The following is an 18,765-nucleotide window of genomic DNA, read 5'->3' as shown; positions in this document are numbered from 1 at the left end:
GCCATGGACAAGGGTAAGGTGGTCCACACAGCCTATCTAGACCTTGCCAAGGCCTTTGACACCATCCCCCACTCTGGAATCATAGATAAACTTACTAAGTTGGTATTAATCCCTATGTCACCCAATGGGTTGCTAAATGGCTTACTGATAGAACCCACACTGTAAAAGTAGCCGACTCCAAATCCAGCTCCAGACAAGTGACAAGTGGAGTACCTCAGGGTTCAGTCCTGGTGCCGCTCTTGTTTGGCATCTACTTCTCTGAAGTACAGGTCAACACTAAGGGACTCTGGCTAACAAAGTTTGCAGATGACTGCAAACTGGGAGCCATTATTGAATCCCAAATGATGTGGATACTCTACAAAGGGCCTTACAGAAACAGATGCTTGGTGCCAGAGCCATGGGCTCAAGCTCAATGCCAAGAAATGTATTGTTATCCCTTTGGGAAAAACATGTATCCATGAATTACCATATAGGTGGCAGTACACTAAACACAGAAAGTGTGATAAGAGACTTAGGGACACAGGTGGACAGTGGTCTCACCTTCAATAACCACATCGCCACAACAGTCAGGAAATCCTTCTATGTGGCACACCTCATCACGAAGGGCTTTTCATCCAGAAAAAGGAGGTCATTGTCCCACTGTACTCATCCCTCATTAGACCCATTATAGAATACAACGCCCATTTGGTATGTACCTCTCAAGACATCTGCAACAACTGGAAAGGCCTCAGAAATACCTCACTAAAAGAATCACAGGCCTAAAGCAGATGCCCTACGCTGACTGCCTTAAAAAACTCCAGCTATACTCTGTCGCATATCGTCTACTCAGAGGCAATCTCTGCTTAACATACAAGGCCATGTCAAACCCAGAGCTGTTGGACATGCTACACTTAAAGAAATCCCAATCCCTCAGAGCTACACGCTCCAGGGATCTAAACCTTGTTGTCACAATAAACAAAACATGCTGGAGGGATAGGTTCCTGACCCAGAGACTCCCCAGACTCTGGAACAGATTGCCCATACATGTCACGAAGAGTGCCTCTTTGGACCTCTTAAAGAGAAACCTTGATGTTTGGATGGGAGAAAGGAAATTCACCCCAGGGATCACGTCAGTCGCCCTGCTAGACAGGGGTCCAGGAAAGTAAATAATGTGGGAAGAAATAGCCAGGGAATTGTTATGGCTAGGCTTGTATAGGCCCTAGGGCTGATAGCCTAGTACCAACCTATGAACCTATGAACCTATAACCCACACCTTCTTCCTCCTGCACTAAGTGTACACTGTTCTGAGTGAACAGACAACACAGACAACTCACACCTACTTAATCCTACACTAAGTGTACACCGTTCTGAGTGAAAAGGCAGCACAGATATAACTCACTTCTTCCTCCTACACTAAGGGCACATCATTCTGAGTAAACAGAAAACACAGACATAACTCACACCATCTTCCTCCTACACTATGTGTACACTGTTTTGAGTGAACAGACAACACAGACATAATTCAAACCTTCTTCCTCCTACACTAAGTGTACACTGTTCTGAGTGAACAGACAACACAGGCGTAACTCACACCTTCTTCCTCCCACACTTAGTGTACACTGTTCTGATTGAACAGACAACACAGACATAATTCAAACCTTCTTTCTCCTACACTAAGTGTACAGTGTTCTGAGTGAACAGACAACACAGACGTAACTCACACCTTCTTCCTCCTACACTGTGTACAGTGTTCTGAGTGAACAAAAAACACAGACATAACTCACACCTTCTTCCTCCTTCACTAAGTGTACATTGTTCTGAGTGAACAGACAACACAGACATAACCCATACGTTCTTCCTCCTACACTAAGCGAACACTGTTCTGAGTGAACAGACAACACAGAGATAACTCACACCTTCTTCCACCTACACTGTGTACACTTTTTTGATTGAACAGGCAACACAGACATAACTCACACCTTCTTCCTCCTCCACTAAGTGTACAGTTTTCTGTGTGAACAGACTACACAGACATAACTCACACCTTCTTCCTCCTACACTCAGTGTACACTGTTGTGACTGAACAGACAGATATAATTCACACCTTCTTCCTCCTAAACTGTGCACACTGTTCTGACTGAACAGAAAACACAGACAACTCACACCTTCTTCCTCCTACACTTAGTTTATACCATTCTGAGTGAATAGACGACACAACATAACTCACAACTTCTTCTTCTTACACTGTGTACAATGTTCTGAGTGAACAAAAGACAGACTTAACTCACACCTTCTTCCTCCTACACTAAGTGTACACTGTTCTGAGTGAACAGACAACACAGACATAATTCAAACCTTCTTCCTCCTACACTAAGTGTACAGTGTTCTGAGTGAACAGACAACACAGACATAACTCACACCTTCTTCCTCCTTCACTAAGTGTACACTGTTCTGAGTGAACAGACAACACAGACATAACTCACACCTTCTTCCTCCTACACTAAGTGTACACTGTTCTGAGTGAACAGACAGCACAGAGATAACTCACACCTTCTTCCACCTACACTAAGTGTACACTGTTCTGAGTGAACAGACAAAACAGACATTACTCACCTTCTTCCTTCTACACTAAGTGTACACTGTTCTGAGTGAACAGACAACACAGACAGAACTCACACCTTCTTCCTCCTACACTATGCACACTGTTCTGAGTGGAGACAGCACACACATAACTCACACCTTCTTCCTCCTCCACTAAGTGTTCAGTTTTCTGTGTGAACAGACTACACAGACATAACTCACACCTTCTTCCTCCTACACTCAGTGTACACTGTTGTGACTGAACAGACAGATATAATTCAAACCTTCTTCCTCATAAACTGTGTACACTGTTCTGAGTGAACACACAACACACAACTCACACCTTCTTCCTCCTACACTAAGTGTACACCGTTCTGAGCGAAAAGACAACACAGATATAGCTCACACCTTCTTCCTCCTACACTGTGTACATCGTTCTGAGTGAACAGAAAACACAGACATAACTCACACCTTCTTCCTCCTACACTGTGTACACTGTTTTGAGTGAACAGACAACACAGACGTAACTCACACCTTCTTCCTCCTACACTTAGTGTACACCATTCTGAGTGAACAGACGACACAACATAACTCACACCTTCTTTATCCTACACTGCGTATGGTGTTCTGAGTGAACAAAAAAGACAGACATAATTCACTCCTTCTTCCTCCTACACTAAGTGTACACTGTTCTGAGTGAAAAGACAACCCAGATATAGCTCACACCTTCTTCCTCCTACACTGTGTATACCATTCTGAGTGAACAGAAAACACATACATAACTCATGCCTTCTTCCTTCTACACTAAGTGTACACTGTTCTGAGTGAACAGACAACACAGACATAACTCACACCTTCTTGCTCCTACAGTAAGTGTACACTGTTCTGAGTGAACAGACAACACAGACATTATTCAAACCTTCTTCCTCCTAAAGTAAGTGTACACTGTTCTGAGTGAACAGACAACACAGATAACTCACACCTTCTTCCTCCTACACTAAGTGTACACTGTTATGATTGAACAGACAACACAGACATAATTCAAACCTTCTTCCTCCTACACTGTGTACAGTGTTCTGAGTGAACAGACAACACAGACATAACTCACACCTTCTTCCTCCTACACTTAGTGTACACCATTCTGAGTGAACAGACAACATGACATAACTCACACCTTCTTCCTCCTACACTGTGTACAGTGTTCTGAGTGAACAAAAAACACATACATAACTCACACCTTCTTCCTCCTTCACTAAGTGTACACTGTTCTGAGTGAACAGACAACACAGACATAACTCACACCTTCTTCCTCATACACTAAGTGTACACTGTTCTGAGTGAACAGACAGCACAGAGATAACTCACACCTTCTTCCACCTACACTAAGTGTACACTGTTCTGAGTGAACAGACAACACAGAGATAACTCACACCTTCTTCCACCTACACTGTGTACACTTTTTTGATTGAACAGGCAACACAGACATAACTCACACCTTCTTCCTCCTCCACTAAGTGTACAGTTTTCTGTGTGAACAGACTACACAGGCATAACTCACACCTTCTTCCTCCTACACTCAGTGTACACTGTTGTGACTGAACAGACAGATATAATTCACACCTTCTTCCTCCTAAACTGTGCACACTGTTCTGACTGAACAGAAAACACAGACAACTCACACCTTCTTCCTCCTACACTTAGTTTATACCATTCTGAGTGAATAGACGACACAACATAACTCACACCTTCGTTTTCCTACACTGTGTATAGTGTTCTGAGTGAACAAAAAAGACATAATTCACACCTTCTTCCTCCTACACTAAGTGTACACTGTTCTGAGTGAACAGACAACACAGACATAATTCAAACCTTCTTCCTCCTACACTAAGTGTACAGTGTTCTGAGTGAACAGACAACACAGACATAACTCACACCTTCTTCCTCCTTCACTAAGTGTACACTGTTCTGAGTGAACAGACAACACAGACATAACTCACACCTTCTTCCTCCTACACTAAGTGTACACTGTTCTGAGTGAACAGACAGCACAGAGATAACTCACACCTTCTTCCACCTACACTAAGTGTACACTGTTCTGAGTGAACAGACAAAACAGACATTACTCACCTTCTTCCTTCTACACTAAGTGTACACTGTTCTGAGTGAACAGACAACACAGACAGAACTCACACCTTCTTCCTCCTACACTATGCACACTGTTCTGAGTGGAGACAGCACACACATAACTCACACCTTCTTCCTCCTCCACTAAGTGTTCAGTTTTCTGTGTGAACAGACTACACAGACATAACTCACACCTTCTTCCTCCTACACTCAGTGTACACTGTTGTGACTGAACAGACAGATATAATTCAAACCTTCTTCCTCATAAACTGCGTACACTGTTCTGAGTGAACACACAACACACAACTCACACCTTCTTCCTCCTACACTAAGTGTACACCGTTCTGAGCGAAAAGACAACACAGATATAGCTCACACCTTCTTCCTCCTACACTGTGTACATCGTTCTGAGTGAACAGAAAACACAGACATAACTCACACCTTCTTCCTCTTACACTGGGTACACTGTTTTGAGTGAACACACAACACAGACGTAACTCACACCTTCTTCCTCCTACACTTAGTGTACACCATTCTGAGTGAACAGACGACACAACATAACTCACACCTTCTTTATCCTACACTGCGTATGGTGTTCTGAGTGAACAAAAAAGACAGACATAATTCACTCCTTCTTCCTCCTACACTAAGTGTACACTGTTCTGAGTGAAAAGACAACCCAGATATAGCTCACACCTTCTTCCTCCTACACTGTGTATACCATTCTGAGTGAACAGAAAACACAGACATAACTCATGCCTTCTTCCTTCTACACTAAGTGTACACTGTTCTGAGTGAACAGACAACACAGACATAACTCACACCTTCTTGCTCCTACAGTAAGTGTACACTGTTCTGAGTGAACAGACAACACAGACATTATTCAAACCTTCTTCCTCCTAAAGTAAGTGTACACTGTTCTGAGTGAAAAGACAACACAGATAACTCGCACCTTCTTATTCCTACACTAAGTGTACACTGTTATGATTGAACAGATAACACAGACATAATTCAAACCTTCTTCCTCCTACACTGTGTACAGTGTTCTGAGTGAACAGACAACACAGACATAACTCACACCTTCTTCCTCCTACACTTAGTGTACACCATTCTGAGTGAACAGACAACATGACATAACTCACACCTTCTTCCTCCTACACTGTGTACAGTGTTCTGAGTGAACAAAAAACACATACATAACTCACACCTTCTTCCTCCTTCACTAAGTGTACACTGTTCTGAGTGAACAGACAACACAGACATAACTCACACCTTCTTCCACCTACACTAAGTGTACACTGTTCTGAGTGAACAGACAGCACAGAGATAACTCACACCTTCTTCCACCTACACTAAGTGTACACTGTTCTGAGTGAACAGACAAAACAGACATTACTCACCTTCTTCCTTCTACACTAAGTGTACACTGTTCTGAGTGAACAGACAGCACAGAGATAACTCACACCTTCTTCCTCCTACACTATGCACACTGTTCTGAGTGAAGAGACAGCACAGACATAACTCACACCTTCTTCCTCCTCCACTAAGAGTACAGTGTTCTGAGTGAACAGACAGCACAGACAAAATTCACACCTTCGTCCTCCTACACTAAGTGTACATTATTCTGTGTAACAGACAACATAAACATAACTCACACCTTCTTTCTCCTACACAGTGTACACTTTTTTGAGTGAACAGACAACACAGACATAACTCACACCTTCTTCCTCCTCCACTAAGTGTACAGTTTTCTGAGTGAACAGACTACACAGACATAACTCACACCTTCTTTCTCCTACACTCATTGTACACTGTTGTGAGTAAACAGAACAGACAGATATAATTCAAACCTTCTTCCTCCTAAACTATGTTCACTGTTTTGAGTGAACAGACAATACAGACATAACCCACACCTTCTTCTTCCTGCATGATTTGTACACTGTTCTGAGTGAACAGACAACTCCCACCTTCTTCCTCCTACACTAAGTGCACACCATTCTGAGTGAAAAGACAACACAGACATAACTCACACCTTCTTCCTCCTACACTATGTGTACATTGTTTTGAGTGAACAGACAACACAGACATAATTCAAACCTTCTTCCTCCTACACTAAGTGTACACTGTTCTGAGTGAACAGACAACACAGGTGTAACTCACACCTTCTTCCTCCTACACTTAATGTACACCATTCTGAGTGAACAGACGACCCGACATAACTCACACCTTCTATCACCTACACTAAGTGTACACTGATGTGAGTAAGCAAAACAAACAGATATAATTCAAACCTTCTTCCTCCTAAACTATGTTCACTGTTTTGAGTGAACAGACAATACAGAAATAACCCACACCTTCTTCCTCCTGCACTAAGTGTACACTGTTCTGAGTGAACAGACAGCACAGACGAAACTCACACCTTCTTCCTTTTCCACTGAGTACAGTGGTCTAAGTGAACAGACAACACAGACATAACTCACACCTTCTTCCTCCTACACTAAGTGTACACTGTTTTGAGTGAACAGACAACACAGACATAACTCACACCTTCTTCCACCTACAATGTGTACAGTGTTCTGACTGAACAGACAACACAGATTTAACTCATACCTTCTTCCTCCTACACTGTGTACACTGTTGTGAGTGAACAGAACACACAGATTTTCTTCAATCCTTCTTCCTCCAAAACTAAGTGTACACTGTTTTGAGTGAACAGACAATACGAACATAACCCACACATTCTTCCTCCTACACTAAGTGCACACTGTTCTGAGTGAACAGACAACATAGACAACTCTCACCTTCTTCATCCTACACTAAATGCACATTGTTCTGAGTGAACAGACAACACAGACGAAACACACCTTCTTCCTTTTCCTCTGAGTACAGTGATCTAAGTGAACAGACAACACAGACAAACCTCACACCTTCTTCCTCCTACACTAAGTGTACACTGTTCTGAGTGAACAGACAACACAGACATAACTCACACCTTCTTCCTCCTACACTAAGTGTACACTGTTCTGAGTGAACAGACAACACAGACATAACTCACACCTTCTTCCTCCTACACTAAGTGTACAGTGTTCTGAGTGAACAGACAACACAGACAAAACTCACACCTTCTTCCTCCTACACTGTGTACACTTTTCTGAGTGAACAGACTACACAGACAAAACCTACACCTTCTTCCTCTTACACTAAGTCTACATTGTTCTGAGTGAACAGACAACACAGGCATAACACACACCCACTTACTCCTACACTAAGAGTACAGTGTTCTGAGTGAAACAACAACACATAACATAACACACTCCTTCTTCCTCCTTTACTAAATGTGCACTGTTGTGAGTGAACAGACAACATAGACATAACGCACACCTTCCTCCTCCTATACTAAGTGTACACTGTTATGAGTGAACAGACAACACAGACATAACTCACACCTTCTTCCTCCTTCACTGTGTACACTTTTCTGAGTGAACAGACAATACAGACATAACTCACACCTTCATCCTCCTACACTAACTGTACACCGTTCTGAGTGAACAGACAACACAGACATAACTCACACCTTCTTCCGCCTACACTAAGTGTACAGTGTTCTTAGTGAACAGACAAGACAGCATAACTCACACCTGCTTCCTCCTACCCCGTGTACACTGTTCTGAGTGAACAGACAACACAGACATAACACACACCTTCTTCCTCCTACACTAAGTGTACACTGTTCTGAATGAATAGAGGACACAAATATAACTCACACTTTCCACCTTGTACATTAAGTGTACACTTTTCTGAGTGAACAGTCAATAGAGGCATAACTCACACCTTCTTCCTCCTACACTAAGTCTACAGTGTTCTGACTGAAAAGACAACACAGATGTAACACACACCTTCTTCCTCCTATACTGTGTACACTGTTCTGAATTAACAGACAACAGTGACGTAATTCAAACCTTCTTCCTCTTACACTGGGTACACTCTTCTGAGTGAAGAGACAGCAAAGACATAACTCACACCTTCTTCCTTTTACACTATGTGTACAATGTTCTGAGTGAACAGACATAGACACAACTTGCACCTTCTTCCTCCTACATTGTGTACACTGTTCTGAATGAACAGACAACTCAGCCATAACTCACAACTTCTTCCTTCTACACTAAGTGTACACTGTTCTGAGTGAACAAACAACACATGCATAACTCACACCTTCATCCTCCTACACTAAGTGTACACTATTCTGAGTCAACAGACAACACAGACATAACTCAGACCTTCTTCCTCCTACACTAAGTGTACACTGTTCTTAGTGAACAGACATAACACACACCTTCTTCCTCCTACACTGTGTACACTTCTCTGAAGTAACAGTCACCACACACGTAACTCACACCTTCTTCCTCATACACTGTGTACACTGTTCAGGGTGAAGAGGCAAAACAGACATAACTCACACCTTCATCCTCCCAGACTAAGTGTACACTGTTCTGAGTGAACAGACAACACAAAGAAAACTCACAGCTTCTTCCTCCTCCACTACGAGTACAGTGTTCTGAGTGAACAGAAAACACAGACATAACTGACACCTTCTTCCTCCTACACTAAGTGAACACTGTTTTGAGTGAACAGACAGCACACACATATCACACACCTTCTTCCCCTACACTAAGTGTACACTGCTCTGAGTGAAAAGACAACACAGCCATAACTCACACCTTCTTCCTAGAATGCTAAGTGTACAGTGTTCTGTGTGAACAGACACAGACAAAACTAACACCTTCTTCCTCTTACACTAAGTGGACACTGTTCTGAGTGAACAGACAACACATACATAACTCACACCTTTGTCTTCCTACACTAAGTATACACCATTCTTAGTGAACACACAACACAGACATAACTTACACTTTCTTCCTCCTATATTTTGTACACTGTTCTGAGTGAACAGACAACACAGACATATCTCACACCTTCTTCCTCCTACACTAAGTGTACACTGTTCTAAATGAATAGAGAACACAGGCATAACTCACACCTTTCACCTTGTACAATAAGTGTACACTGTTCTGAGTGAACAGCCAACACAGACATAGCTCACAACTTCTTCCTCCTACACTAGGTGTACAGTGTTCTGACTGAATAGACAACACAGACATAACTCACACCTTCTTCCTCCTACACTAAGTGTACACTATTCTAAATGAATAGAGAACACAGGCATAACTCACACCTTTCACCTTGTACAATAAGTGTACACTGTTCTGAGTGAACAGTCAACACAGACATAACTCACAACTTCTTCCTCCTACACTAGGTGTACAGTGTTCTGACTGAATAGACAACACAGACATAACACACACCTTCTTCCTCCTACACTGTGTACACTGTTCTGAATTAACAGACAACAGAGGCATAACTCACACATTCTTCCTCCTACACTGGGTACACTGTTCTGAATTAACTGACAACAGAGACATAACTCACACCTTCTTCCTCCTTCACTAAGAGTACAGTGTTCTGACTGAACAGACAGGACAGACATAACTCACACCTTCGTCTTCCTACACTAAGTGTACACCATTCTTAGTGAACACACAACACAGACATAACTTACACTTTCTTCCTCCTATATTTTGTACACTGTTCTGAGTGAACAGACACAACAGACATAACTCACACCTTCTTCCTCCTACACTAATTGTACACCATTCCGAGTGAAGAGACAACACAGACATAACTCACACCCTCTTCCTCCTACACAAAGTGTACACTCTTCTGAGTGAACAGCCAACAAAAACATAACTCACACCTTCTTCCTCCTACACTAAGTGTACACTGTTCTGAGTGAACAGACAACACAGACAAAACTCACACCTTCTTCCTCCTCCACTACGAGTACAGTGTTCTGAGTGAACAGAAAACACAGACATAACTGACACCTTCTTCCTCGTACACGGTCTACACTGTTCTGAGTGATCTGACAACACAGACATAACACACACCTTCTTACTCCTACACTAAGAGTACAGTGTTCTGACTGAACAGACAGCACAGACATAACTAACACCTTCTTCCTCCTACACTAAGTGTACACTGTTCTGAGTGAACAGACAACACAGACATAACACACATCTTCTTCCTCCTACACTGTGTACACTGTTCTGAGTTAACAGACAACACAGACATAACTCACACCTTCTTCCTCCTACACTAAGTGTACACTGTTCTGAGTGAACAGACAACACAGACATAACTCACACCTTCTTCCTCCTACACTAATTGTACACCATTCTGAGTGAAGAGACAACACAGACATAACTCACACCTTCTTTTTCCTACACTAAGTGTACACTGTTCTGAGTGAACAGACAACACAGACATAACTCACACCTTCTTCCTCCTCCACTACGAGTACAGTGTTCTGAGTGAACAGAAAACACAGACATAACTGACACTTTCTTCCTCCTACATGGTCTACACTGTTCTGAGTGATCTGACAACACAGACATAACACACACCTTCTTCCTCCAACACTAAGAGTACAGTGTTCTGACTGAACAGACAGGACAGACATAACTCACACCTTCTTCCTCCTACACTAAGTGTACACTGTTCTGAGTGAACAGACAACACAGACATAACACACATCTTCTTCCTCCTACACTGTGTACACTGTTCTGAGTTAACAGACAACACAGACATAACTCACACCTTCTTCCTCCTACACTAAGTGTACACTGTTCTAAATGAATAGAGAACACAGGCATAACTCACACCTTTCACCTTGTACAATAAGTGTACACTGTTCTGAGTGAACAGTCAACACAGACATAACTCACAACTTCTTCCTCCTACACTAGGTGTACAGTGTTCTGAGTGAACAGACAACACAGACATAACACACATCTTCTTCATCCTACACTGTGTACACTGCTCTGAATTAACAGACAACAGAGGCATAACTCACACATTCTTCCTCCTACACTGTGTACACTGCTCTGAATTAACTGGCAACAGAGACATAACTCACACCTTCTTCCTCCTACACTAAAAGTACAGTATTCTGACTGAACAGACAGGACAGACATAACTCACACCTTCGTCTTTTTACACTAAGTGCACACCATTCTTAGTGAACACACAACACAGACATAACTTACACTTTCTTCCTCCTATATTTTGTACACTGTTCTGAGTGAACAGACACAACAGACATAACTCACACCTTCTTCCTCCTACACAAAGTGTACACTCTTCTGAGTGAACAGACAACAAAAACATAACTCACACCTTCTTCCTCCTACACTAAGTGTACACTGTTCTGAGTGAACAGACACCAGAGACAAAACTCACACCTTCTTCCTCCTCCACTACAAGTACAGTGTTCTGAGTGAAAAGAAAACACAGACATAACTTACACCTTCTTCCTCCTACACTAAGTGTACACTGTTTTGAGTGAACAGACAACACACACGTAGCACACACCTTCTTCCCCTACACTAAGTGTACACTGTTCTGAGTGAAAAGACAACACAGCAATAACTCACACCTTCTTCCTCCAATGCTAAGTGTACCATGTTCTGTGTGAACAGACACAGACAAAACTAACACCTTCTTCCTCTTACACTGTGTACACTGTTCTGAGTAAACAGACAACACAGACATAACTCACACCTTCTTCCTGCTACACTAAGTGTACACTGTTCTGTGTGAAACAACACATACATAACACACACCTTCTTCCTCCTTTACTAAGTCTACATTGTTCTCAGTGAAACAACAACACATACATAACACACACCTTCTTCCTCCTTTACTAAGTGTGCACTGTTCTGAGTGAACAGACAAATCAGACATAACTCACACCTTCCTCCTCCTACACTAAATGTACACTGTTCTGAGTGAACTGGCAACACAGGCATAACTCACAGCTTTTTCCTCCTATACTAAGTGTTCACTGTTCTGAGGGAATAGACAACACAGACATAACACACACCTTCTTCCTCCTACACTAAGTGTACATTGTTTTGAGTGAACAGACAATACACACACATAGCACACACCTTCTTCCCCTACACTAAGTGTACACTGTTCTAAGTGAAAAGACAACAGAGCCATAACTCACACCTTCTTCCTCTAATGCTAAGTGTACAGTGTTCTGTGTGAACTGACACAGACAAAACTAACACCTTCTTCCTCTTACACTGTGTACACTGTTCTGAGTGAACAGACAACACAGACATAACTCACACCTTTGTCTTCCTACACTAAGTGTACACCATTCTTAGTGAACACACAACACAGACAAAACTTACACTTTCTTCCTCCTATATTTTGTACACTGTTCTGAGTGAACAGACATAACTTACATCTTCTTCCTCCTACACTAACTGTACACCATTCTGAGTGAACAGACAACACACACAAAACTCATACCTTCTTCCTCCTACACTAAGTGTACACTGTTCTGAGTGAACAGACAAACACAGACATAACTCACACCTTCTTCCTCCTACAGTATGTGTACAGTGTTCTGACTGAACAGACAACACAGATATAACTCATATCTTCTTCCTCCTACACTCAGTGTACACTGTTGTGAGTGAACAGAACACACAGATTTTCTTCAAACCTTATTCTTCCTAAATTAAGTGTACACTGTTCTGAGTGAAGAGGCAGCACAGACATAACCCACACCTTCTTACTCCTACACTGTGTGCACTGTTCTGAGTGAACAGACAACAGAGATATAACTCACACCTTCTTCCTCCTCCACTAAGTTTACAGTTTTCTGAGTGAACAGACAACACAGAAATAACTCACACCTTCTTCCTCCTACACTAAGTGTACACAGTCCTGAGTGAACAGACAACTCAGCCATAACTCACAGCTTCTTCCTCCTACACTGTGTACACTGTTCTTTTTTTTTTAAACAAGTTTATTGTTTTTAACATACAAAATAAATATCATAACAATTTTATACAAGTAATTAAAATAGAAATGGTTATAACATTCAATAAAATAACCAAAGTATTTACAAAGACATCCACTACAAATCAAATCAATTAATTAAACTAAAATACCATGCTATTGAAGCTAAGATTTTTTTTAACAGATTTTGTAAAGTATCCCATATAATATAATAAGATGTTTTTCTAGTAGTTCTTGATTTTATTGTCATCAATTCCATATGACACACTTCAGTCATAACATTTTTAAATTCATTAAACGAAGGAGGAGTATCTGAAATCCAATTTTTGGTTATTATTTTTCTAGCCACTGCTAGAATAGACCATAACAAGGGAAGCTTAACTTTTTTAACACTTTTAGGAACAGGAGTGTTGAATAATATAAGTGATTTAGAAATAATGAAATTATCTGTAAAAAGGGCTTGCAAAAAATCATTGATTAACTTCCAATAGTCCTTCAATTTTATACAGTCATAAAACATATGTGCCCAATCAGCATTAATTTCTACATTACATCTTTTACATAGGTTGTCTTTATTATTTATTTTATTCATCATCAAAGGTGTATAGAAGGATCTATGTAAAAATTTCCAAGTAAAAAGTCTCCAAATAATGGAAGAAGTAGTTTTATAAGCAGATTCCAATATATATTGTTTATCTTGTTGTTTTGGTGATTCACCATTAATGGAAGTGAAATAATTCCAATAGGTATCTACACTGTAATAAGTTTCTTCTCTGATAATTTTATGTATGTATGAAAGCTTACCTTTATCAGAAACTTTATGTTGTAAATTTAATATCAAGTAATCAATCAGTATTGGAATAGATTCTTTAACTGTTATAGACATTAAATCAATTTTATTAATAAGATGTTGTCTAAAGGTCTGAACTTCTAACCAACAAGTTTCTCTCAGATCAAATTCTTGTTTTAAGAAGTCTAAATTTTTTACTTTATTATCAGATAGCAACTGATACCAGTACTTTAGATCATTTTCTGTGACTAAAAGAGTTTTTTCAGAAGTGGTTGACAAAAGCATACCTTGTGTATACATAATAGGAAATAGAATAAAATTCCATTCCTTATACTTAGGATGCGTGAATATAAAATTACGATAACTGATAATAATGTTTAACGGGTAACTAACTATATATTTTGGTGTAATAGATGAAGTACAAAATTCTTTTAGTAACCATAACATGGTGTTATTTACAATAATATTTTTATGTGTTAAAGAGATTTTCATGAAGTGAATGCTAATTAGTTCCCAGTAATCTTTCCATTTTGCAACGTATGACTGATCTATTAACAAAGTAATAACTTTTATAATAGAAGAGATAGTATATAAATTAAAGTCTGGAAATGAAATGCCCCCTTGAGACCAGCTATTATTATGTTTCTTTAATGAAATCCTAGGTCTATTAGGTGCCCATAAGAAATTTAACATTAGTGAATTCAGTTTCTTAATAATTATTTTTGTAGGTGGGAGTATTATTGATTGTATTAAGTATAATATCTTAGGGAATATTATCATTTTAATAATTGTAAGTCTCTCTTCCATAGTAAAAAACATATTATTCCAGCTATCAAAAAGATTTTGTATATTAAGAAGACAGGTACTATAATTATTATGTATAATAGATTTGATATCTTTAGTTAATATTATACCTAAGTATGTTATCTGACCTGAGTTGGGTATATATTTACTAAAATCACTAATGAGGACATTTTTACGTGTATATATAGGTAATATTTTAGTTTTTTCTTTATTGAATATTAAACCAGAAATATTTTTAAAATTCATAATTTTATCAAATAAGGACTGCATAGAAGAATTAGATCCTGCTGATGTAATTAGAACATCATCTGCAAAAAGTTGAATTTTAGATATTGTATTTTCATCTATATCAAATCCTTCTATATCAGTACTGTTTCTGATCAAATTAGCCCAAGGCTCCATCATTAAAGTAAATAACAATGGAGAGAGTGGACACCCTTGTTTTGTACCTTTTAAAATGGGTATTTTTTGTGAGACATATGTTCCTATCTTAATGTAAGCCAGTGCTTCTTTATATATATGTTCAATTAGATTTACAAATGCATCTGAGAAGTTTGTGCACTTCAGTAAGATAAACAAGTAGTCCCCACTTACTGAATCAAATGCTGAACTTATATCGAGACTAATAAGTGTTAAATCTTTCTTTCTCCTATTTGCAAAATCAATTAACGTTAAAGTTCTCCTTATATTATCAAAAGTATTTCTATTTACAATGAAGCCTGTCTGGTCTATATCTATAATGCCTGGGATGATTGTCTTTAGTCTATCAGCAAAAATATTCATAAACATTTTATAGTCAACATTAAGTAATGAGATAGGTCTATATGAAGTGCATCTAGTTGGGTCTTTATTGGGTTTTAAAATTGGCGAAATAAATGTGTATTGCCAAGATGGGGGAGTTGTTAACTCATTTTGGGCCAAAATAAAAACCTTATGTATTAATGAGTATGTACTTTTAGAAATAATTTTATAGATCTCTGGTATAATACCATCATTACCTGGTGCTTTATTTGATTTAAGCTTGTTTATTTGTGTAACAACCTCTGTATATGAAATATTTTTATCCAATAGTTTAGTCTGTTGTTTATTAAGTTTTTTGTTCATGTTTGTAGTTATAAATTGATTTATTTTATCTTTAGGCTCCATGTTAATGTTATTATGATTAATTTTGTGAAAGTGATTTCTAAATTCATCTAATATTTCTGGTAGACTAGAAACATTCTTCTTTTTCCTTGGAGAGAAAATTTCTTTGATATGATTTTGCTTATTCAACCTTTTTGTTTTATTTTTAAGTCTATGTAAGTATTTGGGACTTATTGAGTAAGACAGAAACTTGTATTTCTCTAATGTTATTTTAACTTTATGAGTTAAAATTTCTTTGTATTTCTCATTTAATTTATTTATTTCTTCAATGACTTTTTATCCATAATATTTTCTTTATTATTATGCTTATAAGAGTCTAATTTACTTTGAATATCTAATAATTCCTTGTCCCAAGATTTCCTTTTATTATTATACCATCTGATACTTTGTCCATATAGGTATGATTTTAAAGCATCCCAAACATAAACAATGGAGACTTCAGGAGTATTAATTATGTCTAAAAAATGTTGCACTTCTGAAAGTATATAATCTTTATAGTGTTTTAGTTGAGTTAAGTATGCTGGTATCCTTTTGATCTGAACATTGTAAGTACTTTTTATCATAAACTCAAAGACAATTGAATTATGATCTGATATAGGACACAAAATGATTTTAGAATTAATTAATTCTGTTACCATCTGGTTAGAAATAAAGACTCTATCTATTTTTGAATAAGTTTTATATCTGTTAGAATAAAAGTGTATGGTAATGATTTTGAATCTATCTGATTATTAATATCATTCAAATGATATAAATTAACAAAATCCTTTAATTGTTTTGCATTAGATGTAATTTTCCTTTTTCCTATAGTAGTAGTATCTTTTTCATGTAGGATACAGTTAAAGTCACCTGCTAAAATAATATCTCCTATAGAAAATGATATGATCTTATTGAGATGGTATTTCACTGTATTAATGCCAATTCCTGGTATCCAATATACATTGATTAATGTATATGTCTTTCCATTAATTTGTATTGTAACCATACAAAACATTCCTTTATCATCTTCATAAGACTTAATAGTTTTAGGTATGGGCATACTTTTATTCCATAAAATAGCCACTCCTCTTTTTTTTCTGAGTGTGTTCTGAACTAACTAAGACTGTATATTTATTAGTGGCTAATTTATCAATATCCTTTTTCAGGAGATGTGTTTCTTGAAGGAATACTAAGTTGGCCTTGTGTAAATTAATGTATCTCATTAAACTTGCCCTTTTACATGGGTTATTCAGTCCATTAATGTTTAAAGAAATTCCTTTTAGAGAAATCATTTGGCTTTTTTTAAACATATAAAACTTATAATCAGAATGACAATTAACAAAATAATTGATATTATACCTCCTCCTTTAGGTGTACCATTAAATATAGCTGTATTTATTGAAAATCTTATGGGATTTTGTGTAAGCTTCATTTTTGCTTGTAGTGACAATGAGTTTATAAAATGTGTTGTGGATGTCAGAACTATATACAAACAACAATAAACAGATGAAAATAATATAAGGATTAAACCTTGCTCCCAGCCTGGAGTTAAAAACTCCAACTTTGAGTAGCACATACCACTCAAGTTATCCCCCTACCCTAAGCAGCAGTACCTCAGCTGCCACCTTATCAATTTAATACCGGTTATTATTAACTAAAGTTAACCTCTTTCAATTAGATTATCTAGTAAGACAAAGCTAAACAATTTATAAATCAGCATCATATAAACAAATAAGAACATTTAGAAACAATTCATACTGCTATGTACATCCATTTAGTATAATACATTTATAATCAAAATAGCATTCAGATAAACTTGATAATGGGAACCGAGAAGAGAGAGAGAAAGAAAAGAAGAGAGACAAACAGAGAAAAAAAAAAAAAAAAAAAGGGGGCATATCTAGATATTAATTTATTAAAAGTTTGTAAAAATAAGTTCTTATGTTCATTTAGAATCAATAACTTAGGCTATTATGATTCAGACATTACATATATTAGAATATTCCTATTTTCTGTCATAGAAATGCAGTTAACAGTTTTTAAAAACTTTAAAATACTTGCATCAAAGCTTTCTTCTCATACTTATTATTGCCAGTTAAATAAAATATTTATGTTCATAGATATGGTTACAAATCATACTGCATAGCAAAGTAAATTCCCAGATATACTTAAATCATTGTGAAGAAAGCCATCTGTATTTTATATATCTGAACTGCTGCTTTAAAATATGTCACATGACAATTTCTAGTAAGATAAAATCATAATGATACTTATGCTTGTCAATTAGATAAGTCAAATGAATTATAACATTATATATGTTTAAATCACAAGTATTTACATACATTAATATGTTGCAGTCATGGAAGCTTTCAAAAACATATGTATATATGTTTTACTTTCTATGCCTTCTAAAATATCTCACTTGCTTAAAC

The sequence above is a fragment of the Protopterus annectens genome, chromosome 9.part0 (genome assembly GCF_019279795.1).
Source record: "Protopterus annectens isolate FY-2018-M chromosome 9.part0, PAN1.0, whole genome shotgun sequence".
NCBI classification, from domain to species: domain Eukaryota; kingdom Metazoa; phylum Chordata; order Ceratodontiformes; family Protopteridae; genus Protopterus; species Protopterus annectens.
The sequence above is the reverse complement of the archived record's forward strand: the minus strand, read 5'-3'. Positions refer to the sequence as shown.